The sequence below is a fragment of the Rhineura floridana genome, chromosome 5 (assembly GCF_030035675.1).
Source record: "Rhineura floridana isolate rRhiFlo1 chromosome 5, rRhiFlo1.hap2, whole genome shotgun sequence".
Classification (NCBI taxonomy): Eukaryota; Metazoa; Chordata; class Lepidosauria; order Squamata; family Rhineuridae; genus Rhineura; species Rhineura floridana.
In genome coordinates this window covers 120,694,088-120,721,301 of record NC_084484.1, presented here as the reverse complement: position 1 = coordinate 120,721,301, position 27,214 = coordinate 120,694,088, and positions in this window count along the sequence as shown.

Genomic DNA, 27,214 nt, shown 5'->3' with positions numbered 1-27,214 from the left:
TGAATAGAATCTAGATTGGATCTGACAGTGGCTCCCCATAACTCAACCCCATATAAGATCTTCGGAAGGATTTTGGCTTTTAATATTTTTATCATTGGGGGCACGAGCTGACCCCCTCGTGTGAAAAAGAACCTTTTGGCTAGACCCAACGCTCGAGAGCCGGAGGAAGCCGCTGCCTTTAACTGTGGGATCCAAGAGAGACTGTTAGACAAGTTAATGCCGAGATATTTAAAGGTCGAAACCTGCTCTATTGGAGCCCCATTTAGTAACCAGCTGTTTTTGGTTTTCATAAATTTACCACAAACCATTATTTTAGATTTGGATTGATTGACCGTAAGGTTCTGGGAATGACAGTACTCCTCCAACTTTTGAATCATCCGCTTAAGACCTATTTTTGTTAGGGAGCATAAAGCCACATCATCAGCATATAAAAGAATGGGGATTTTTCTGGCACCAATTGAGGGGGGAAAAAAGGTAGGTGAAGTGAATGCCTCCACGATATCATTTATAAAGTAATTAAATAAAAAGGGGGCCAATAGGCATCCTTGCTTGACCCCTCTATGCACTGGGATTTTAGAAGATTAAAAAGCCATTCTTCCCATATCGCACCTGAATTACATTTGATTGGTAAAGGGCCCTAATCAGACAAAGCAATCTTTGATCTATATTCGCTTGGGCCAATTTTTGCCAAAGGAGCCCTCTGTCTACTGTGTCAAATGCCGCAGAAAAATCAACGAAAGCAATATATAAAGAAGGAAACACTTTAGATCTTGTTTTCTTAATTAAGTGATGTACACTTTGAACTGTCTATTCTCTCTGACTGTTTTGGGTATCATCATGAAAATTTAGAGGGTTGTTAAGCAAGCATTTCTGAGTTCAGGACTATAAATTTGGTAAGGTTTTGTTTTGAAATGAGCTTATGGGAAGCATCAGAATTGCATGGTCTCCCCGATGAGGTGCGCTTGGCGCCGATGTTACTATCTTTTCGGCGCCAAGTCAAAACCTTCCTCTTTTCCAAGGCATTTTAATCTAACTTAATCTAGTTTTAACTAAATGAATCTTTATTACAGAATGATAAAGTAGTACAAGAATGTAAGAAGAAATTAAAGGAGTTCTTTGAATATAATTTACATAAAGGAACAAGTGAAAATATTGTTTGGGATACAAGTAAGGCATTTATGAGGGGATACTTTATTAAATGTAATTCTGAATTAAAAAAAAAGAAACAACAGAAAATGCAATTAATTTTGGAAGAAATAAAACAAAAAGAGGAAGAATTGAAAAAGAATCCAGCTAAAGTTTCTATTGTAAATCAAATTAAAATGTTACAGAAGCAAGTATCAATGTTGACAGTTAGAGAAATTGAAAGGAAATTAAATTTTGCTAAACAAAGGACTTTTGAATTTGCAAATAAACCTGGGAAATGGTTAGCATATAAATTAAGAAAAGAACGTCAAAAAAATATTATTTTAAAGATACAAGAAGGAGATGAGACGCTGACAGACAATGTAAAAATCAAAAAGATTTTTCATCAATATTACTCAACATTGTATAAGTGTCAAGAAATTCCATCTGAAAAAATAGAAGAGTATTTATTTAAACAGAATTTGCCTAAAATTACAGATTTTCAGAGACAAGTTATTAATGGCCCTATTACGTCAAGAGAGATATCTGAAGCTATAAATAAAATTAAATTAGGAAAGGCACCAGGACCAGATGGGCTATCTGCAATGTATTATAAATGTTTGGAGGAAGAACTCCTGCTACCTTTACAGTCTACAATGAATTCTATTTTGCAAGAGGGAAAGATACCGGATAGTTGGAAAAATGCTAATATAACATTAATACCTAAAGAGGACCAAGATTTAACTAAAACAAAAAATTATCGGCCAATATCTCTACTGAATAATGACTATAAAATTTTTACAATGATTTTGGCTGAAAGATTGAAAATAATATTGCAACAATTTATTCAGGAAGATCAATCAGGGTTTTTACCTAAAAGACAATTACGTGACAACGTCAGGAATGTTTTGAATGTGTTGGAATATTTAGAACAACGAAATGATAAACAAGCAGCTCTGATTTTTTTAGATGCTGAAAAAGCATTTGATAATTTGAATTGGAAATTTATGTTCCAGGTTTTGGAGCAAATGGACTTTGGAGACAACTTTATAAAATGGATTAGATCGATTTATACATCACAGAAGGCCCAGATAATTGTTAATGGAGACTTAACGGACTCATGTGAAATACAAAAGGGTACAAGACAGGGATGTCCATTATCTCCCCTTTTATTTATTTTGGTTTTAGAAGTGTTGCTTAGAGATATAAGGCAAGATAAAAGGATTTCGGGATTAAAAATAAAAAAAGAAGAATATAAATTGAGAGCATTTGCTGATGATTTGATAATTGTACTAGAAAACCCTTTGGAAGGAATTCATATACTGATGGACAAATTAAAAGAATTTGGACCTTTAGCAGGATTTAAGATCAACAATCAAAAAACAAAGATGTTGGTGAAAAATTTAACTTTAAGGGAACAGAAAGAGTTAATGGACAAGACAGATTTTACAATAGAAAAAAAGTTGAAATATCTAGGCATCATCATGACAAATAAAAACTCAAAGTTGTTTCACAATAATTACGAAAAATTATGGACAGAGATTAAGAAAGACTTGCTAAGATGGGATAAACTACAACTGTCATTAATGGGTAGAATATCTGTGATAAAAATGAATGTATTACCGAGAATGATGTTTTTGTTTCAAACAATACCTGTAATTTCCTCTGATTTACCTTTTAAACAATGGCAAAAAGATATTTCTAAATTTGTATGGCAAGGAAAAAAACCAAGAGTTAAATTTAAATTACTTCAAGACGCTAAAGAAAGAGGAGGACTGGGATTACCAAATTTGAGACTTTATTTTGCTGCCTGCTGTTTAGTCTGGATAAAGGAATGGATCTTATTGAGGAATAAAAGACTATTGGATTTGGAGGGCCACAATCTGAAGTGGGGATGGCATGGATATCTATGGTATGACAAAGTAAAAGTAAATGTAGACTTTAATAATCATTTTATAAGACGTCCTCTGTTGAAAATATGGAATAGATACAAACCAAGGTTTTATTCGAAAATACCATTATGTGTCTCAAGTCAAGAAGCATTTTATAGAAGAGAAATGTCTGGAAAAGAGAAATGGTTAACTTATCAAGAACTATTAGAAAATGTACATGGAGAATACATAATGAAAGAGAGAGAACAATTGATAAAGGAAGGATATAGTTTTCATTGGTTTGCCTATTTACAATTGTTAGAAAGATATAAAATGGACAAGAAAATGTATGGGTTTGAAATAAATAAATCTGATTTTGAAATAGGTTTGTGTACAAATGATGAAAACATAATTGCAAAAATGTATAAACTTTTATTGAAAATGGATATGGAGGAAGAACAAGTAAAAGAGTGCATGGTAAAGTGGGCAAAAAATTTTGGTCATAACATACAAATGGATCAATGGGAAAATATGTGGAAAAAAGGCTTGAAATTTACATTATGTTATAATCTTAAAGAAAATTTTTATAAAATGATGTACCGTTGGTACATGACTCCAGAAAAGCTGTCAAAAATGTATAGTAATGTCTCTAATGTTTGTTGGAAATGTAAACAACAAGAAGGATCTTTTTATCATATGTGGTGGTCATGTAAAAAGGCGAAATTATTTTGGGCACAGATAGGTAGGAAGATGCAAAAAATTCTAAAGATAAATATTCAGTCAAAACCAGAATTTTTTTTATTGGGTTTTATGGATAAACAAATAGAAAAGAAATATGGAAGAATAATATTATATATGATTACGGCAGCAAGATTATTATATGCACAAAAGTGGAAAATGGAATCAACACCAACAATGGAAGAATGGTTATTGAAATTAATGGACTTAGTAGAAATGGATAAATTGACATGTTTACTTAGAGAAAAATCGACAGATACATTTCTTAAGGAATGGAAACCTCTCTTAGACTTTTTGTTGAAAGATCAAAATAAAATGATGATACTGGGATTTGACGATTAATTAAGACAGCCTATGGAGAAAAGGGACTCTGTATGTATACATTAAGGGACAGGTTTGATGTATATTATATACTTATAGCTGATCTGCGACAAATCGGAAGTCAACTATTTTATTTTCATTTTTTTGTTGATGTATTGTTATGTCTTTTTGACTTTGTTTTGTTTGTTTTTGGAAAAATTTGAATAAAAATTATTATAAAAAAAAAAAAAATCTAGTTTTAACATGTGCTGTAACTGTTTTTAGTTTTCTTACTCTCTTATATTGTTGTTGTATTTTATTATGGGATTTTATTGTATATATTTGTATTTCTTTGTTGTACACTGCCCAGAGAGCTATGCTAGTGGGGCGGTATAAAAATTTAACAAATAAATAAAAATAAATAAAAATGGGGGTATTTTCAATTTAACATTGCGGAATGTGAAAAATCCCTGCTGGCTCTAGTATACAGCCACTCTTGTGGCTGTATAATTTTCAGTGACAAAATTCATACAATAATCCATTCCTGGTTTCCCCTATACTTTCTTTGTTTCAGCAGTCTAATTCGCTGTTATTAAACAACTGAGACAAAACACACCAAAAAAATGTCCCAACAAACTGAAATATGATTGGGAACTAAATAATCTGACTCAAAACCACCTATAATGTGCATGTGGATACTTTATGAAAAATTAAAAGTGTGTGGATAATTTATACCCATCTGTCATAGCTGAATGAGCAAAAATCAATGTAACCAGTATATACAAACTGCTAAAATGCAATATCAAAACATTTGACCAAATACGTTTCAACAAGGTCTTCTTCACTGGTCAATCAATGCAAAGACACCAAATATACAATTCAGCATAAATCTATGTAACAATACAATTCACAGTACAACTCCATTTAAAACTGTAAAAATAAGATCTGTAAATTTCCTGAACGCCACACCAAAATATAAGATACTATCCACCTGTGTGAGCATTGTGAAGCTGTCCTTCCAATTTAAACCAATTTAATAAAATTATTTGGTTCATAAATCTACACAAGTATTTACAAGGCAGCACTTTTCAGCCCCTGGCTGAAACCTCCTTTTCTACAGTGTTTTCACTGCTGTACCACTCAAGTTCACAGCTGATAATACTGTTGTGCACCTCCCCCAATCTCCGAGCGGTGAGATTTCAGGGGTCCCTGCGCCCATCCAGGGTTTGGTTTCCTTTGAGGAGGTCAGCGGAGACTGCAGTGTCTTTATGAAATATGATTTGTTTATTTACACACATTACAACCTGAGCTCAAGGATGGAGGGGTTATTATTATTATTATTATTATTATTATTATTATTATTATTATTATTACTCTTTATTTTTATCCCACCCTTTCTCCAAAACTGGAACTCAGGGCGGCTTACAAATAAAAACCACACATAGGTAAAAACATACAAAAATATACAATTAAAATAGAATTAAACTATTTGTAACATTAAAACCATGAAACATACACTTAAAATACTAAGACAATTTAAAACGTTAAGAATAGGACCATAGAACAATACAATAAATGTATCAGCAGTCCAATAACCAGCTTTCCTATCTGGGTGCAGGGGCATCCTATAGCCATGATGCAGAGGGATAGCCTCTCTGCGTGCCTGCAGCCCCAGCCATTCTCTTGCACGCACTCAAAACTACAAGCACACTTCTGCCAGCTCCCAGGAGTGGGGGGAGGGGAATCCTCTCCTGAAGTGTTTCAATAACAGAAGGATCTTCCTGGCCCATTTCACCAGTTGCTGGTGCAACTAAATAGGCCCATTAACTACCTGGCCACTCTTATTATCAAAAGAAAGGACTCATCGGCCAGCAGAGCCAGTTCCTCATTCCAAGGTACAGGATTCCAAATCGGGCTGGAAAGGTGAGCCATAGAAATCATGCATTTCAACCCCCTATGCTCATAACAATACAGTACAGGGAGGGAACATTTAACTCCCCTCCCTAAGTTGTAGAGTTCAGATTGAGGGCTACCATTCTATATTCCTTGCCACCTCCTTCCCTGCATGATTGCTGTGGGGAAGAAGGGAGGATGAGCTGCCACTGTGAGCCCTCAGCTTAGGATCAAGCTAGATGTGATGCTAAATGAATCACTGGGAATTACAAATGTGGTTCTTTGTTTTTGTTTTAAAAGCAGGGCTGTGTGCAATTTAGCTTCCCTTCCTTATCCATGGTGGTTCTAACAAAAATTATCCCCCCCTGCCTGCAGCTGCTGTTATTGGATGTGATTCCCAGTGACATATTTAACATCATTAGTCTGACTCTTATACAAAGCAGCTCCTAAAGTATGCATGTAATATGCAGGTTAAAGGATGGTGCTATACGTATAGGTGAGGTTCAGATCAGCATCACTCCAATGCTGTCCCCTAGTACACCCTTTTTCTTTCTCCTGTGTAGATGAATGGTCATCATTCACTCACAGGAGAAAAGTCAAGTGCTAAATTTGGTGACATCTTTCTTCCTGTAAGCTGGAAATTTTACTCCACTAGTGATACTGGTGATGGTGCACATGATTTGCCTCTAAAGTGTTAACACAGGTACGTTTGAATCTCCATATGTGCATCTATACTCACTGAAAATTCAAATGCCACCCTGAGAGAGTGTAGCAGAATCTTTTGCTAGAATTAAACCCACATGTCACTCTTATGTGTGTACAACTTTGGCCTTGACCCCAATAAAACACACAGAAAGTAAAATAAAGAAGAAAGAAGAATGCTGCATTTTACAAGTAATGCAAGCAGTTTTCTAACATTTACGTCATTCATCTCTAATGGTCTAGATGGAATTCACTAATAGGCAAAAAAACAAAACCCAAACCCTTGTGGTTTAAGAACATACCTATAGCCAACATATATTTTTTATCAAACTTTAAAAAGCAGGGAAATTGGGCAGTGATAGTGAATGCACCAGGGGAACAGGAGACCTGACCCCCTCTCTGAGATATTGTATTGCCCTACAAATTTGTCAAAATGCAAATACCATTTGGGTTGGTCTTTCACAGTCCAATCCACTTCCTGTGTAGCTTGAAAGACTTTGGTAACATGTGCCTCTGAGCATATGGTGAGAGGTGGCAAGTTTTTGTGTGTGACTTATTAGTGAATTTCTTTGCTTTTTATTCCGGGAGGTAAGAAATGGGATCCTGTGCAAGTTTCCTGAGAATGGATTGATCATTTGCATGCTTATTGAGTTCAATGGGATTTACTCCCATACAATCATGCTTAGGATAGGTAAAACTGATTACGGAGGAAGAGGGAGGGAAGGAAGAAGGGCAGAGGAGAGGAGGGGGAGGGGAGCAGGTGGGGGGGAGGGGGAGGGCAGGTTTGAACATTTGCAAACTTATTGAGTTCAGTGGGATTTACTCCCATGCAATCATGCTTACGAAAGGTGAAACTGACCACAGAGGGAGTAGGAGAGGAGGGAGGGAGGCCTGGAGTGGGCAGGGGAGGAGGAAGAAGGAAGAGGGGAGGGGAGGAAGAAGGGAGGAGGAGGGGAAGGAGAGAATGGGAAGGAGAGGAGAGTGGGGAGGGGGAGGGGAAAGGCAGGTCTGATGATTTGATGCTTATATGTTCAATGGGATTTACTACCATGCAATCTTGCTGAGGATAGGTAAAACTGACCATGGGGGAGGAGGAAAAGAGGGGAGGTGAGAGGAGAGGAGAGGGAAAGAGGAAGGGAGGAGGGAGAGGAGGAGGGGAGGGCAGCTTTGATCATTTGCATGCTTTTTGAGTTCAATGGGATTTACTCCTGTATGATCATTCTTAGGATAGGTGAAACTGATCTGAGAGAGGGGCAGGGAGGAGAAAAGAGGGAGAGAAGAGGAGGAAGCTGACGGGGAGGAGATGGGAGGAGATTGTGTGGGTGGGCACTAGGCAGAGGGGAAGCCCCTTTCCATTCCAAAAGGAAAACACTGTGAACAGTATCATTCTTTTTCAGGGTTTCCTCACCTTTTTGTCTACAGCAGGCATTTGTAGTCTCCCACACAAATTTAAACCAAATCTGTTCCTGGCCACATCCACACCACCTTTATTTCACTTTAGACAGTCATGGCTCCCCCCAAAGAATCCTGGGAAGTGTAGCTTGTGAAGGGTTGCTATGAGTTGCTAGGAGATGCCCATTCCCCTCACAGAGCTACAATCCTCAGAAGAGGTGCTGACTGTTAAACCACTCTGGCCACTGGAGCTCTGTCTAAACTGATATAAAGGTCTGGCGTGGGTGTGGCCACCTGATTAGCAAGCCAAACAGCTGTGAGTCTGGTGTTTAGAACACTGGCAGTTGGTTCTTACTTACTTTCCTTAGTTCTCGTAGTTCTGTGCAGTCCCAATGTTCATTCCTAGGGTGCAATGTGTAGAGTAAGGTAGCAGTTGACCCCTCAAGGGAGAGGGGCTACTGACTCTTAAATTCACCAGGTTTATAGTTTGGGTCTCCATTGGACTGCATGTAATGTGAGAGGGGTGTTGAGGGTGTGACATGTAAACATTTGGGACTGCTGATAAGCCTCTTGTCTTCTGAGAAATGTTTACTATAATTCCTGATTTGGGGTAGTTGCTTTGCCTAGATGGTCACATTTCCTGTTAGAAGCATCTGTTTTGTACTGATACATAAATGTATAAAATCGGTGTAGGTTTCTCCCATGAGGGTCAGCATGTCCATGTCTCTTGGCTTCTGACACTTACAGATAACTCACATCTTCACAGAAGGACTCTTTCCCAGGATTCTTTGGACTTGTAGGCTTCCAAACTTTGGTTCACTGAGATGAATCAAAGAATGAAAAATCCCTGATATTACAGATAATCCTTTACAAGATGGTCCCCAACATCTCCAGTTAAAAATACCTCTAGTAACAGGCCTAAAAATACCTCTGAAGAGTTCATGCCAATCAGAATAGACAATGCTGGGTGTGATGGACTAATGATCTGACTTGATATAAGGTCACTTCAAATGTTCATATAAGATCTTGCAGGAAGATACAGCGTGAGTCTTGAAATGTCAAAATCCTGCTGCCATATACATATAATTTGCTTATTAAATGAGCCCCGCAAATATGATTAATGTGGCATGTTATGGATGAGAGCCCAAGAGCCCAAGGGGGCTTTAGACTCCCCCCCACCCCAAATCACCTCCATATGCTACAAAGCAAACTGATGTTGAAACTAGGGATAATTTCAAAATTAGTTTGTAAAATGGCATAGGAGTAGTTGTTCAATATTTTAAATGTTAACAATAATATCAATAACAAGAACAACAAAAACAACACACCAGTTGAATTAAACATGTTAGGCCCTTTGGTTTTTAGCTAATATCTACACATCTTCACAAATCTTAATTTTTATAGCATATGTGTCAAGAGCACAAATGTCCGTTTGAAGTGTTATGAAAGTTATATTTTCTCTTTAAATGATATGTACTGAACTGTCAAGCTAACACCCCCAGTTTTTAGAAAGCTAATACGCCATGGGGGGAAATGTTGCTTAATAACAAATTGAAATCTTTCAAGCTCAAGATTTTCTGGTCTGAAACAGCATTCAAAGATGTCCAGTGACCTGAAGCTGAATTGTGCTGAAGTGTGGCAAAATTCCTGATCGGTGTAACGTGCAGCTAAGGAACTGACAGTCACAACTCTTCAGATATAGCACATTATTCCTAAATCACTAGGGCAACAGGTTGGAAACTGCCAACTGCCGCATTGCTATGTGTTACATGCTCATTTCATCACATTGTTAGATTAGTTCAGACCACTGCACCTGCTTGGTTTCCCTTTGTTCGTTCATTTCTCTGCAGGAGTATAAAGCTGTTAAAATACCAAGAAAGATAACGGGTTCCAGCAAGTTGAGTAGGAGGGGGCAACACAGTACTGCTGTGTTGTTATATTTTTAGGGTTTTCTTCCAAATGTGCCAAAAGTGTTTACTACAGTGATTCCCAAAGAGGTCCAACAATATCCATCTGCCAGTCAGGAATGTACATGGCAGTTGGAAGGCAATGGATGAATTCCAGCATAGGAATTCATGCTGTTGGATAGAGTGGCACCAAGCAATTTTATGATATTCAGAGTATTTGATGCTAAGCAGGAAAATCACCATACTAATTCCCTTTCAGAAATTTCTTAAAAAAAAAAAAAGCAAATGTATGCATAAATATTGTTATTTTCAAAGTGGGCGTACGAGTGCCCAATGCAGAGGAAACTGTTTTAGAGTTTCTCTGACATGGGAGACTTTTGTAATTTTTGCAAAGCCCTTCATGATGTGTGGTCAGAGTCAGTCCTACCATTGAGCAGAGTGAGACAGCCACTTCAGGCAGCAAATGCTGGGTGGCGGTGAGCCGCCACAAGGTGTAAGAAAGGCAGCCTGCCTTGCATCCCCTGAGTAAGCCAACTGCCATCAAATGCACTTTCCATTGCAATTGTCGGAGTAAGATTCAGCTTCCGTCAGTCTGACTAGCTTCTGTACATGGAATAGGGAGGAGGAGCATCTTGTCTTTTGTGTCAGGCAGAGCCTGTGTGTGCTGCAAGGATTTATGGAGAAACATAAATGGAGAAGGACAATCATCTTCTTATACACACTGTTCCCTCTCCCACCTGGACTTTGCCTTCTCCAGGAGTTCCCAAATTCTGGTCTGTGAACTTCATTCAGGTAGACTCGGTACGTCTGAGAAGAAACAGAGGGAGCAGAAGCTGTGAATAGTGGGTGCAGCACAATAAATATTCATATTGGTTTCAAATGTATTTTTATTTCTTATATTGTATTTTATTATTTACTATTGTATTTTATATTGTAGTCTTTGGAATTTAAATTGTAATGCAATAAAAAACAATATAGGAAATAAAAGAACCAATAAAATAATTTAAAATAATGCAGCATCTAGCACAGCACATTACAGTTGCTATGGCAGGCAGAAAAATCATTAAGTGATTCACCAAGATTCTCAACAATTTTTACATGGTGCAAAGGGGGGGGGGAATGGGAACCACTGGCCTAGTCAATCAGGGCTTGGGAATGGTAAGACAATTCTAGGTATTATTCTAGTTAAAGCTAATGCTTCTCAGATTTTTATCATGTCTGTTTGCTAGAGTACAGACTGAAGCAGGGGGTCCTGATGGAATATCACTTAATTTGTAGCAAGGGAGATCAATGGTCAGTGGGATGTTCCCCAATTCCTGGCATAGAAGAAGAAAAATAAAACATTTTATGGGCTCAACCTTTTCTTTCTCTGCTCCTGCTATCTAAATGACTCAAGAAATATATATATTTATATATATTGTCAGCATACTGACAATAACCAAATGCAGTGGAGACTAGTGGCTCCGATGTCAGTGGAGCAATGAATCTTAGTCCAAATGTTCAAGGAAGTTCAGCACCTTGGACAGCTTCTTGAAAATTCAGACTAAAACCTAGAGCAGATTCACTGCCCTACTGACATCAGAACCAGCAATCTCCACTGTTTGGTATAAACAACTGGGATGTTTATCCCCAGCTTATGAGATTTTAGAAGCAACTAGCTGACCACTTTTGCAAAAAAAAAAAAAAAGTGAAATCATTCTGTCTGGTCTTGAAGGTCAGTTCTTATCCATAGTCCTTTACATAATATTATAGCATGTGGCTTGTGTGACCACTGTACAATATGTTTTCCATTTATACTTACAATCTAATTAATATTAGCTACAAAGGCCCCCAAACCTCATTTTAGTTTTAGAAGAGCAAATACAATGTGAATGAGTGTATGAAGATCAATTTGAATCTGCAAGTTGCTTTCCATCCTGAGGAAGGGAGAAGATTGCATTGCATCTTTTAGCTGTATTTATGGAAGCGATTTCTTGGATTGTATGTTACATATTAACTAAAAATGTTTGCCATCATTTTTTTGTAGTTTATCCTCTGGTTATAAAAAACAAAAAAACACAGCATCCAAAACAGCAATCCAGCGATTATTGTATCCTTTCTATGGGCACTTGAATTTAATTAAGCATTCAGGCAAAATTAGCTCCATTTGAATTGACCAATTCACTTTCTTTGGAAAAGAATCAAAATGTTTGTGTACACTACATGCATATCTTTGCTGTGGCTGAATAGTCAGTGAGCCAGCCACTGATAACAAATTTCAATTTACATATATTTGAGCAAATTTTAACCTAATATATCACCCACTATGGTAATGCATCTATCATTATATGTCCACATTTTTTATCTGAAAGAAAGCAGGAAGCAGTGACAAAATCAATATAAAATAAAACAGTACAGCAGAGATGCCTGCCTAATGTTAATAGTCATGAAGTTCCAAAGCATAGGTGCTGCCATATTGAAAGATTGACTCCTAACAGATGTGGGACAAATGATGTGCCATTTGTAAAAGTGCAAACTCTGCAGATTGAAACACTTGAGTAGGCACATATGCAGAAAAGCAGTCCTTCAAGTCAGCTGGTCCTAAGCTGCCAAGGGCTTTATTAGGGATGGATGGAATGGTCTTAATCCAGTTCATGACCAAGGGACACAAGTAGATAGGTAAGACCTTTCCATCAAAATGTCTGTGCAGATTTTGTAGGCAATTTAATTTGTATGGTGAAAAAGATGGCTGCCCCCATGTACCTAAGGGGGCAGACTTTTCCTCCCCATACACTTTTCCTCCCCAATTGGTTGGCTTATAGGAAATTGTATGGAATTTCCCTTGTTCCAGTTTTGATAAACGTAATCCATCAGGACAACCAAGGCAAATTTGGTCTGAAATGGATGTAGATCAGCAGTTCCCAAACAATGGTTCATGGACCACCAGTGGTCCACAAGCTTCATTCAGGTGGTCTGTGCTTCATCCTCATTAAATATTCATACTAGTTTTTAATTTATTTTATTGCAAATTGTTATACTATAAAATATAATATAAAAAATAAAAGAAGCAATAAAATACAATGGGTTTTTACTTTATTTAAATAAATAAATATATAAAATCATACAGCACCTAGTACAGCACATTATAATTGCTACAATTGATTATATCACTTTTGTGATAAAATCATTAAGTAGTCTGCCAAGACCATCAGCAATTTTCAAGTGGTCCATGGGGAAAAAACACCTGCAGCTGCCCAGCCACCTACTCCACCACCTTCCCTATGAAGGAGCTATTTGTGATTGGTCAGTCCTAATCAATGGGTCCAGGACTGGCTTCTTCATGAGTGGCTGTACCCAACCAGTGAACCCTTTTCTGCAAAGAGGAAGCAGGGATCAAGGGAGCACATAGGGATAGATCTGCAAGCCACTTCAAATGGAATGGTACGTCAGGCTGCATAAACCGGAAGTGATCCCACAACACATCCCAGGCTATGACACTGAACACTTCAAATGGAATGGTAACAACTGTGGAGTCAAGATTTCTCATCCTTAAAATGTGCAGCCAACTGGTCACAGTTCCATGGGTCCTTCCCCCACAGTGAGAGTCAGCAACCTCAACTACCTGAAAGAGTTCTACTGGTCAGCTTCTCGAAGATGCAGTGCAGGCTGCAAAGTGTGCCTTCTTCACCACCCACAGTGCCATATGGTAGATATGATTATCTTTCCTTATGTGAAGGAACATGATGTGTGTGTGTGGGGGGGGGGCATATGTACTCCCAAATAATAATCCAGGATATTCATATACTGTGTTCCATCTGAGAATTTAAATGGAAGGAAAATGATAGACCAGGGGTGGGTATCTGTGGCCCTCCAGATGTTATTGGATTCTATCAGGCATGCCCTTATGGTAATAAAACCTTAGATCATCACTACAGTGCTGGCAGGTTCTAATACTCATATAATTGTTTGGAAGTGTTTGGAATTTGGTTTTCCTAGCAATCTGACCTGCAAATACATCTGAGTTGTGAACAGGCAGGGAAAAGGAGTTGTAACACACACACACACACACACACACACATTCCCATAGTATCAGAACAGTACCTGTTATCTATACTCTAAGGACAGTTTGAGTTTGCATTATTTTACTGAGTTCTGCTTCCTAGGAAACAATCTGCTGTGCTGCCCTATAATAAGAAAGAGGAAATAACTGGATCTATGCCCTGTGAGAAGTTGGCTGAGGTGAGATGCAGGTGAAATTGTTGTATAGAAAACATAGGTTTGCTTCCTGGAGAGGTGGGAGCATTCCTCTATCATGCACATAACTCTTTTGCCTGTATGAACGGCTGAACTCCATTTAACAGAAGGGACAACTCTGTTTGAACAAAGTGCTGCATATGTCTATGTAAGCAGCTTGCATGCTAATTTGCATAAAGTACTGTCCAAGAGGAGGGGCTTATAGGGTGTTATTTTGAAGATGGTTGACAGCTGAAGTGACAGCTGAATAGAGTTCTTGGATGCTCAGACTGTGTAAGTGAGATTTTTTTTCCACCTGAGCATCTCTGAAGACTGAAAGATGCCTCCTGCCTGTCTGGTGAAACAAGAGAGATTTCTTGAGTGATCAGAAAGTTGCTTTCATCTCTGGAGAACTAGGGCCATTTCTACAGGGAAATCTCAGGGAAAAGCTAAAGAATAATTTTGAAGCCTTTAGCTGGCTGGATTTAATCTAAAGTTACTTGAATCCTACGATAGCAGCCACTGTTAAATATTACAAATGCAGGTGAAGACATGGGGATGTGGTAGTCTTACACTGGGGGGGGATAGCATTACTACTTACACAAGGCAAGATGTCAAGTACACTGACACACCTACGCACTGCAGCACCACATGTCTGGGAATGGTCAGCATAGTGGGGAGGTGCTACAGAGCTACACCCGACGTCGCCATCAGCAGTTCACTACTGCTTACCTGGATACTGCAGGGGTGAGGTCAAGATGACAGCTGTGTCAGGACTATGCAGTTGCACCAGCTGGAGTGCCAAATTGGCTTTGTTGGTGCCCCTCTGAGGCCTAACTTTGTTACCAGACTGCCCTGCCCTCTTACCACTGAGGTAAGCTTTAGCAATGGCTGTGTCAGGAGAAATGTTCTGTGGCACCACCTCACTGTGCTCTTTGCTCCTGCTCATGTCCACTGAAAAGCTACTGCCGAGGCTGGAACAGCATACACATAGTACTGAGAAGAGAACTGCAATAGTAGGATGAATTGGCAAAAATCATGTGCCCTGCCTTGCCATGAAGAGACCCTTCAGATACAACCGGTGGAAGAATTCTTATATTGTTTTTTCTCATACAGCCTTGGTGGTACTAGTTTTCATAATCTTTTGCAGCCTGTTTTGGATTTATTCATTTCATATTTTAAAAAAATGTTAAAGTTGTTTTGTTTTAATGTATTTTAAAGTCTATTTTTATGATGTTTTAAAGTGTTTTTAGTGCTTTTGTTTGCTGCCCTGGGCTCCTGCTGGGAGAAAGGGTGGGATATAAATCAAATAATAAATAAATAAATCATATTTACTGGTTACCTTATTTGGGGAAAGATCATAGTTCATTATTAAAGCGCATGCCTTGCATGTAGGAGGACCTAGGTTGAACATTTAGCATCTCCAGGTAGGCCTGGGGAGGACTTCTGTTTGAAATCCTGGAACAGTTTTCTCCAACCTAGTAACTCCCAGATGTTGCTGTCTACAACTACCATAATCCCTGAGCATTGGTCATGCTGGGTAGGGCTGATGGGAGCTGAATTCCAGAAAACCTGGAGGGTATCAAGTTGGGAAAGGCAAAAGGACTGTTGCCAATCATATATACTGAGATAAATGGCCAAAATATACAGAATCAGAATAAGGCTGCAATCCAATACATGTCTACTCAGAAGTAAGGTCCATTAGGTTCAGTGAGACTTCCGAGATAAGTATGTATTGGATTACAGCCCAAGGCAGCTTCCCACATTCCATATACTTAAATCTGTTCTGTGTGGTTTCAGATTAAAACTTTGTACAACTGTTGCAATGTGTGTGTTAGTTTAGTTTGGATTCTTATCTAACATGTGCAGCAATCATATAGCATGCTCAAGGCACATTGTTAATCCAAATTTTGAACTCTTCATTTTGAACCTGTCCTGTGTTGCTACTGATGCATCTCTCACAGCATCTGTGTTGCATTTGGGATGTATCATCTGCAGTGGACTGAATTTTATAGAATATACTTTTGGAATAATATTTTAATTTCATACCTGGTAAGTGCAACAGTAAGGTCAGATTTCCTTGAGGAAATGTTAGTTGTTTTGGAAAATGAGAATAAAACTCTAAATGATCTGCCAAGTTTGATAGATCTTCTACCAAAGGTTCCTTCTATAAATTCTTCTAGGCCCTCTGAAGCATAGGCAGAGACTTTGGGACAAGTACTGGGGAAGATTCTGCAGGCTCAATGAGATAAGTCAATCCTATATCACAAATTATGCCTTTTCTCTGGAAATACAGTTGCAGGTCCTCCGGAAACAACGCTTTGACACTTGATTGGAGCACATCACAGAAATGATGGATGAGTGGCAGGTGCCTGAAACAGAGAAAAGTGATTTGTGGAAAGCCTTCAGGGCTATACATTAGACTTTTCTTTTTCTTTTTAACAGTGTGCACTACTGATTCCAAAGTCATTATACATGAATGCCTTGTTGTGCTATAGAACACATTCAGGAGTACAGAATATATGGAGAATGTTTATCATCTATTCTGTAATATGAAGCAGGAGCCTAGGGAGAAACTTTCAGAGATTGGAAAAGTTACTGCAGGTGGTTGGGGCAAAAAGGGGCAGTGAACTGTGAACATATGGATCAAATTATAGTGGTTCAAATTGCTTAGGAATCTTTACGATGAGTTGCTGTTAATTAAATTGAGACTCAAAGAATGACAGTATAACTCTTCTGATTAGTCTCTGTTGATAAGAGAGGTGAATCAGGAAAGAAGTGAATCAGGGCTAACTGGGACTAATTTAAATTATTATTTAAGATGCTGGCAAGCATGTGTTACCAGAAGACAGGAGAACACTACCTTGTTAAATAGCATGAGAGACAAGAAGGAACCTTGCAGCATTTTGTAGGCCACTGGGTATGGAAAAGAACATCAATCTCCCAGCATCACTTTCTGGGACTTCCCCTCAATGAATGAGCAGAGCCACTGAAACATAGTGCTGCCTCTCCCCATCTCAGTACTCCAGTAGTGTACTGTGATTGATGGTATCAAAAGCCACAGAGAGTTCCAGAATAATTAGTATGGTTGTATCCCCTTATCCATTACACAGGTGCAATGCTGATAAGAAAGTAAGTGTAGAATTAATAAGGTCTATTCACACACACACACACACACACAGAGAGAGAGAGAGAGAGAGAGAGAGAGAGAGAGAGAATTTAAGTACACCAACTCTTGCCTCCCCTACATTCAAGTTATTAAGCAAACAGGTAACCTGGGTTGTAGTTCTTTTACCTTAAGAAGCATGCCCTGCTGATCTAAAAGTGCCAGAGTGATCCAGTTTTTTATTATTCATTATTATTTGATGTAGTAGATTAGGGTTTCCAAGCTCAGGGCCTGAGAATGATTCTGTATCTTTAAGAGAAGAGAAAATTCAGCCAAGTGACGGTTTTCTTTCAACACTGTAATGGAAGAAACCACAAGGTGAAATTCTCCCTTCCCCCTGTACAACTTTTAAAGATACAAAAGACCTCTTGGAGAACATGGTAGAACTATCTGAGGCCTGCTGTAATGAATTTGCTAGGCAGTTCCAGGATAAAACCTTTAGCATCCGCCAGGACTTAGACTCCAGTGTTATAGCAGGTGAATCAAGCGGGGTATCCAGAGCACAGCCTTGTCCCGATTTCATGGATGAGTTTCAGTTGGTACAGCCTGAGGACGTTGACAAGGTGCTTGGACAGGTTTGTGCAACCACTTCTGTGCTGGATCCTTGCCCTTCTTGGCTAATAAAAGCTAGCAGGGATGGAATAGCTGGCTGGGCCAGGGAAGTGATTAATGCCTCTCTGCGAGAGGGGGTGGTCCCTGGCTGCCTGAAAGAGGCAGTAGTGAGACCACTCCTGAAGAGACCCTCCTTAGACCCAGAAAATCTTAATAACTATAGGCCGGTAGTAAATGTTCCATTCCTGGGCAAGGTCCTTGAACGAGTGCTGGCAGGCCAGCTCCAGACACTCTTGGATGAGACAGATTATCTGGATCCATTTCAGTCGGGTTTCAGGCCCGGTTTTGGTACAGAAACAGCCTTGGTCGCCCTGTATGATGACCTCTGTTGGGAGAGAGACAGGGGGAGTGTGACTCTGTTGATTCTCCTACACCTCTCAGCGGCTTTTGATACCATCAACCATGGTATCCTTCTGAGAAAACTGGCTGAGTTGGGAGTGGGAGGGACTACATGGCAGTGGTTCCACTCCTACTTGGCGGGTCAGCTCCAGAAGGTGGTGCTTGGGGAACATTGCTCGTCACCCTGGACTCTCCAGTATGGGGTTCCACAGGGGTCAGTTCTGTCCCCCATGCTGTTCAACATCTACATGAAACCATTGGGTGTGGTCATCCAGAGCTTTAGAGTGTGTTGCCATCAGTATGCTGATGACACGCAGCTCTGTTTCTCCTTTTCATCTTCTTCAGGTGAGGCTGTCAATGTGCTAAACCAGTGCCTGGCTGCAACAATGAACTGGATGAGGGCTAATAAACTGAGGCTCAATCCAGATAAGACTGAGATGCTACTAGTGGGTGGTTCTTCTGACTGGATGGTGGATGTCCAACCTGTCCTGGATGGGGTTGCACTCCCCCTGAAGGAGCAGGTTTGTAGCTTAGGGGTTCTCCTAGAACCATCTCTGTCACTTGAGGCTCAGGTAGCCTTGGTGGCACAGAGTGCCTTCTACCAACTTCAGTTGGTGGCCCAGCTATGACCCTATCTGGACAGGGATAACCTGGCTTCAGTTGTCCATGCTCTAGTAACCTCCAAGCTAGATTACTGCAATGCGCTCTACATGGGGCTGTCTTTGAAGATGGTTCGGAAGCTGCAGCTTGTGCAAAATGCAGCGGCCAGATTGGTAACGGGGACCAGATGGTTCAAACACATAAAACTGATTCTGGCCCACTTGCATTGGCTGCCTTTATGTTTCTGAGCTCGATTCAAGGTGCTGATTTTAACCTATAAAGCCTTACACAGCTTAGCACCACGATACCTGATGGAACGCCTCTCCCAACATGAACCCACCCGTACACTACGATCAACATCTAAGGCCCTCCTCCGGGTGCCTACTCTGAGGGAAGCTGGGAGTGTGGCAAAAAGGGAGAGAGCCTTCTCAGTGGTGGCCCCCAAATTATAGAATGATGTTGTTGACAAGGTGTCCATGGTGCCAACACTGTTATCTTTTTGGCACCAGGTCAAGACTTTCCTCTTCTCCCAGGCATTTTAGCATCTGTTTTTAAATTTTTTTTTTTAATTAAATTGTGTTTTTAAATTGTTTTTCGTGTTTTGAAATTTGTATATTTGTTTTTATTGTTTTTAATTGCTGTAAATTGCCCAGAGAGCTTTGGCTATGGGGCGGTAAATAAATAAATAAATAAATAATCTTTAAAAGTTGTGCAGGGGGAAGGGAGAATTCCACCTTGTGGTTTTTCCCATTACAATGTTGCAAGAAAACCTGCACTTGGCTGAATTTTCTCTTCTCTTAAAGATACAGAATCATTCTCAGGCTCTGAGCCTGGCAACACTATAGTAGATTTATTACCCTACAGACTAGGGTTGCCAGGTTCCTGGCCTGAGACTGCTCCTGTATCTTTAAGAGAAGAGAAAGTCAGCCAAGTGCAGGTGTTCTTGCAACACTATAATGAGAAATCCACAAGGTTGAATTCTTCCTTTCCCCTGCACAACCTTTAAAGATACAGAAGACCTCTTGGCTGCCAGGCCCAGCTTCCAAGAGGTCTTCTGTATCTTTAAAAGTTGTGGAGGGGGAAGGGAGAATTCCACCTTGTGGTTTTTCTCATTATAGTGTTGCAAGAACACCTGCACTTGGCTGACTTTCTCTTCTCCTAAAGATACAGGAACAGTCTCAGGCCAGGAACCTGGCAACCCTACTACAGACACTTACTAGTCTACAGAGCACAGAGCAGGGGCACAGGGATAATTCCAACAATCTCATCCAAATTTTAGAATTCCAAATCACCTGATCCTCTTTCAGAAGTAGAACAGATGCATCAGGAATTCTCATTTGTTCTGTTTATTTCATTTTCAAATATTTAACAGAGTGCTAATCATGCCGTTTTTTCACAGGTTTGAGCTCTTTGAGTTTCTTCTTTTTTTGTACTGTCTTCAATTACAAATGGTACAATTTTTTTATCAGTTACAGTGTGATCATTCTCATAATTGCTTTAAGATTTTGTGGGATGTTTTATCAATACACAGGAGCATACTCATCTATCATAAAAAAATACCACAAAAAGATTCTTGATGAAATCATACCTACGATCACATCAAGATTAAAAATGTTGTTCAGGGCAGCATGTTCAGATGTAATGGCATGATGTCAACATGTGGTCACATATTATGCTGACACTAGCTGTGGGAAAGGATGGACGAATGTGTCAGTTTCAGTTTCTCCCACTGGAGCTCTGTGAGGGGAATAAGAGTCTCCTAATATCACAAAACACCCTTCACAAACTACACTTCCCAGGATTCTTTAGGGGAAGCCATGACTGTTTAAAGTGGAATCAATATCTGGTGTGGATGTGGCCTCAGTTTCTCAGCTTGCCAGTCTGAAGTTCAGTTCTCCAGATTTCCACATCAGTATGTGATTTAAAAAAAATCTCATGAAATTTCATTAGCATTTTAGTGCAATTTTCTTCTAAAGCACACATTTCGTATGCAGTTTTGCCTAATATTTTTCAAAGCAATTTTCCCTAATATAATGCATATTGTGTGTTATTTTCACTGATATATGCATTTTTTATGCACACTTTTCCCTAGTATATGCTTTTTTGTATGCATTACTTGGCTGGAGAATTGCATTGCAAAATTCAAAGTGTAAATTTCAAAGAATGGATCTGTTCCAGTTTTCTTATTGCTTTGGAAAGTACAAATTAATTAAGTTCACCTTTAAGTGAGAACTATATCAAATTTCTCTCCCATCCTTAGCCGTGGGTGGGGCTTTCAATGCTATATAAGTCTGTGCCACGCCAAGCAATCCTCTTTGGGCTTTTATGGTGCTCTCCCGTCCTCTGTCGTATCACAGTTCAGGGGTGAATGGGATTTTTTGCCATGCTAAGTTAATTGGCCTTACCTGCAGGGTTTTTTCAGTGACTGCACCCTGAGTCATGTCAGCAATTAGTGCTGGTTGGTTGTTGTATTAACTAGGGGATTAATTGGTAACAATGGGCAAGGGTACGGGGTAAGAATGGGTGGGGACAGATAGAGATTTGGTGAGTACCTGGAGGCACCTTAGAGGTGACTAAGGTGATTCTATACACTCAGTTGTATAGAACCTTGGAAGCCAGGATATACGTGTGTGTGTGTGTGAGAGAGAGAGAGCGAGAGCGAGAGCGAGAGCGAGAGAGAGAGAGAGAGAGAGAGAGAGAGAGAGAGAGAGAGAGAGAGAGAGAGAGAGAGAGAGAGAGAGAGAGAGAGAGAGAGAGAGAGAGAGAGAGAGGGCCACGCAAGTTCACCTTTTCCACATTAGCTGATAGCTTCTGCATTATGTTTTTGAGTTGCATATCCCACTCTTATTTTAAGCAAATTAAATTGTGACCCCAGTTTAGCCAACACTTTTGTGTCTTGACTCTTTATTCTGGTGTGCACTTGCAGTGCTTGCTTGTTTGTGGGTCTGTTTGTGGTTTTTTTGCAATGTTTTATCATTGAACATGTGCACAGTAGTAACAGAAAGGGGAAAGATATAATAAAGACAAGGAGGTGAAAACTGTGGCAACCTATGTATCCTCCCATTAATATTTTGAAATTCTCCTATTTATAAACTGGAATTCAGAATTCTTCCCCTTTGCCTATCAAACCCACGTCAGCTGAACCAGACCCGCCCCTAGGCACCGGGAAGTGGGGCAGTTGCCCCAGGCCCCACGCTTTGGGGCGGGCATGCTTGGCGATGAGAAACTGGGCTGCAGCAGGGTTTTTTCTCTTCAGCCGTGCAGTCTCGCCAGCCTCTTCCCGCTCTTGGGGAATCTCCCGCTCTTCGGCTGAGTGCCTGAGTGGCTTTTCCCCTCTCTGCTCATCAGCTGTGAAGCAGGTGTGTGTGCGGCGCTTAGCTAGCTAATTTTAGGCGGGAGGTTTGAATCCCCTGCCTGAGTGGCTTCCTTGTGTTGTCTGCCACCCGCTCATCAGCTGTGCAGCGTGTTTACAGGCAGCGCTTGCAGGCTTATTCTGGGCAGGAGGATTGAAAGAGAGAAAGAATGGGGGGGTCAACCATGCTTTTGCCCTGGGCCCTGCACATGCTAAGGACAGGCCTGAGCTGAACACTACAGCATGGGCTTTGAAGCAGCAAACTGGTTCCCCCCCCCACAAGATCTTCATTATTTGTTGGTGGAATGGTTCATCTGACAAACTGTGCAGTTACAGAAGCACTGCAATAAAATACTTTACGCTCAGACATAAGCATGCACAGTAGTGTCATGTTCCTGTTTCAGAGGCAGCTGGGAAACTCTAGGAAATTCATCCAAGCATTAGGTTGCCTTTTGTACTCCTTTGGTAATTTCCTGTGCTATGAAAGAATCTGGGGGTTGCTGTCTGCCTAATCATTCCCGCTTTTGTCTTGGCTTGCTTGCCCCCATGATGGTACAGCAAAATAAAATGGTCACAGAGTCTTTCATGTTTTTCCCTCCTGCAGGTCCTGCATCTGTAAAGGTCAGCGTTCCACTGGATTTCCACTTGCCTCCAAAAATAGGATGGATTCATCATAACTGCAGCTGTCCAGGCATTCAAAGTCCTTTAACAATAAACCTCCGTTCGCCTTCTATATAAATGTTTTACAGATCTATAGCACTATTAGTTTTCTCAGTTTCAAGTGAGATTTTTCTTTGTTTCTTTCTGTAAAGGCAAGCAGTGTAACTTATGTATTTATGTATTTATTTATTTATTTTTAGAGCTATGCAGCCAGTTTAGAAACCCACCCACCCCCAGTATTGAATCCTAATGTGCCATTTCTTTCTTCTGCGGCAAACTCTGAAGGAAAAAAAGCTCTGTCCTTTGAAGCTTTTCAGAGTGGGTTTTTTTCATGAAGGGAGAAAAGCACCAATTGGTTGGTGCCTATGAAATGACTAACATTAAGAATAATTTGACGTTCCTCCCCTACTGAATGAGGGCAGGATCCATGGGTCGCACTGGGAGCAAAAATACTTGCTGCTTTCTCACAAGTTCTGGGCCCACTCTAGAAATAATGAGAGGTGTTTGTGCAGGGAGAGAGAGAGTCTTTTTGTGTGTGTGTCTCCCTCCAAATCTCAGAAGGAAGGACTGTGATGTAGTGAGGACAGCAAAACATTGTCCCCTATGCATAGGAACAAAGGAAGCTGCCTTATACTGAGTCAGGTTATTGGTCCATCTAGTCCAGTACTGTCTACATCAGAGCTTGGAAAAGTTACTTTTTTAAACTACAACTCCCATCAGCCCCAGCCAGCATGGCCACTGGATTGTGCTGATGGGAGTTGTAGCTCAAAAAAGTAACTTTTCCAAGCTCTGGTCTACATTGACTGGCAGTGACACTCTAGGGTTTCAGGCAGGAGTCACTCCCAACCCTACCTGGAGATGCCATGGATTGATCCTGGGTCCTTCTGCCAGAATTGTATGATTTCATTCCATACTCTGCCAGAACTCTGTGGGACCATCAATCTCTAACCAACATATCTTCTTCCAGTCTCTGAAGTAATTTTCAACTTTTTTTAAAAAAAAGTGTGTGTGTGTATGTGTGTAATGTACGAAAATACATCTAAATTTGGCACTTTATTGTTTTTTTCTTTTAAAATGGTGGAAGCATGGGAGGAATTGCAAGCTAATAGGTGAACCATGCTATTATGTAGGCCTGTAGTGCCAACTGTAAGTCAGACGCTATGACCACAGATTAAATATGTCTTCCTGCCTGCCTCCCTCCCTCCAATGTTTTGTCATAGATTGTTAACAGTTCATTAACATTATCAATGTATTCCCCTTTTCAGCTGGTGCATACACTACAATCCTATTTCTTTGAGACAGGCATGTCCACCATCATTTATATGCTAAGAACTTATTACTAGAATGCCCTCTATGTGGGCTACCATATATGTAACTACCACTGAAGGTCTTGTTAAAGAGTACATTGCAGCTATGCAGAATTCTGCAGATTGTCCCCATCTGAAGGCAGGTGATCATATTAACCATGTAGAGGTTTTATTACAATCAAGCAACATATGAATTTTACCAAATCAATAAGTATTACATAACTTCCTAACTGTTAGAGTCATATGGCAAAGGAATTACCTAGAGAGGTAGTGGGCTCTCCGACACAGGAGGCATTCAAGAGGCAGCTGGACAGCCATCTGTTGGGAATGCTTTGATTTGGATTCCTGCATTGTGCAGGGGGTTGGACTTGATGGCCTTATAGGCCCCTTCCAACTCTACTGTTCTATGATTCTATGATAATTTTTCACTCAGCTTAATTGGCTGCTATAAGTTTTTGTACCCAATTTCCTGTAGGGAGTGCTTTCTTCCATATTTTCTCCTTGTGCTTTTAAGATCTGTAGTGGAGGCCCTGTGCTGTATCCCACAATTTCAGTTAAATTTGTGAGGGTGAGGAGTGGGACTTCTTAGTTGTGACACCCACCTTGTGGAATTTGTTCCAAAAGAAAACCAAATTCACAGCCTTCCTGACCAACTATCACCAGCAAATGACAATTTTCTCTATGGGAAAGCCTCTTCTGAGGCCTGGGAGTCAGCCTGAAATTGAAAATTTTTGCTGCTTATTACCTTTTGATACCTTTTAAAAGTTATATTTTAACTGTTTTTATTGTGGTTTTATGACATTTTAGGTGCATTTCTTGAGTTTGCTACAGTTTTAAAGTGACATGCTGCTTTGGCGACTTCTACTTTGGTAGAAAAGTCACTAAAACGTACCAAATAAGCTTGGGATGGAGAATCACTTTTGGCCTGAGGGCCAGATTCAGGACTGACCAATGTTCCAGGGACCACATTCTAATGATGGACAAAAAGACAAGTGTGGGCAGGCAAAAAAACAATTACACATTTTTCACAATGTGTTGTAGTTTACGTGTATTTTATATGCAATTAATCCTTAGATTCAGGGGATTTGTATATAAAATATGTAAAATACAAAAAGTAATCCAAGGAAAACTGTGGAAAATGGTGGGACAGATCAAAATGATTAACAAGTTACATTAAATGGATGGATGCCACAGTTAGAGCAAGTCCAATGGAACATCTAGAACATGTTTGTTCAATCTGTACTGGTCCATTTTTGATTATTGTTGCCTGAGGACATGGACAAGTTGCTTGAAGAAGTGTTGCAAAACCCCTACCCCCTTGACCCTTGCCCAGCATGGCTTCTTAGATGGGGGCTGACTGGGTGAATCCAGACAATGTTCAAAACTTCACTGGAGCAGGCGGAGGTAACATTTGCCTTGAATGTGGAGTTGGTGCTTCCCCACCTCAAGAAAATCTCCCTGGACTCAGCTTCCTGGCTCACATCCAATCCATCACTGCCTCCAAACACTGGTCCAGCACCTAAGCTGCCTCTCTTCATTCAGATGGAATAGAGAGATTGAGCTGGGTGTCATCTGCATATTGATGGCACCTCACTCCAAATCTCCTGATGACAGCACCCAGTTGCTTCATATAGATGTTAAATAGCATGGAGGACAAGATGGAACCCTGTGTAATACCACAGGACAGCTCCTATGGTGCTGAACAGTAGCTTCTCATAACTAGTTTTTTGGAATAGGCCTTGGAAGTATGAGCAGAATCACTGAAGCACAGCACCCTCAACCACCACCTCCCTGAGATGCTCCACAAGGATACTGTGGAGAACAGTATCCAAAGCTCCTGAGAGATTGAGGGAAATGAGCAAGGTCATACTCCCCCTATATATTTAATTGCAGATGTCATCAACCAGGGTGACCAAGGCAGTTTCAGTGCCATGGCCAGGCCTAAAGCCAGACTGGAACTGAACCAAGTATTCAGTTTCCTCCAAACATGCTTGAAGCTGAAGTGCCACCATCTTCTTGAGCACCTAGCCCAAAAAAGGGATTTGCTAATTGGTGATAGTTGTTTAACACTTCTGGGTCCAGGGAGTTCTTCTTAAGGAGGGGATGCTATATTAACATTGGGACCTCTAGATGAAGGGTGAGCAATAAATGCTAATGCTAATGATGATGATGATGTCACTTGATTGGAGGATGGACAAAGTTTGCTAGAAATGGCCTTGTGGACCATTTGGAGTGGCCCTATGAGCCAATTTAGGCTAAAGGATGAAGGTTCCGCACTGCTGAAATAAACAGTAAATGAGAAAATGCTGGCACCTCTGTTTTATCCACTAATAATGTATCCCCTTTAGGATGCAAACCGTAACATGGTGAGGGGGGGGATTTGAGAGTGTCGAAGAAGCTGAGAGCAATGCCGTCAGAGTCTAGACCAAGAGGCTAGACTCCTACTGGGGCACCAAGGTGGAATGGTCAAAGCTGAGACACCAGACTAAGATGCATCCAAACTCAGAGGAAGGCAATGGTAAATCACCTCTGAATACCTCTTACCATGAAAACCCTATGAACAGAATATCCAGAATGCAACATGAGACAGTGCTTGAAGATGAGACCCCCATATCAGAAGGCACTCACCGAGCTACTGGGGAAGAACAAAGGACAAGTACAAGTAGTGCTGTGACTAATGACGAAGCTGGGTCAAAGACAAAAGGAACCCCATAGGCTGATGTGCACAGATGCAAAAGGAGAGTCCAGAGCGGTATGACGCACACAGTAGGAACATGGAATGTGAGAAGTATGAACAGGGAAATTTAGAAATTGTCAAGCAAGAAATGGAATGTATCAACATTACAATACTTGGCGTCAGTGAATTAACATGAATGGGAATGGGACATTTTCAATCAGGCAAATACAAAATATTTTATGTAGGAAATGAGAAATTAAGAAGAAAAGGGGTTGCTTTAAAAGTGAGAAGTGATGTAGCAAGAGCAATTAGGAGCTACAACACAAGGTCTGAGCGAGTGATGTCCAAGAGATTAAACGGG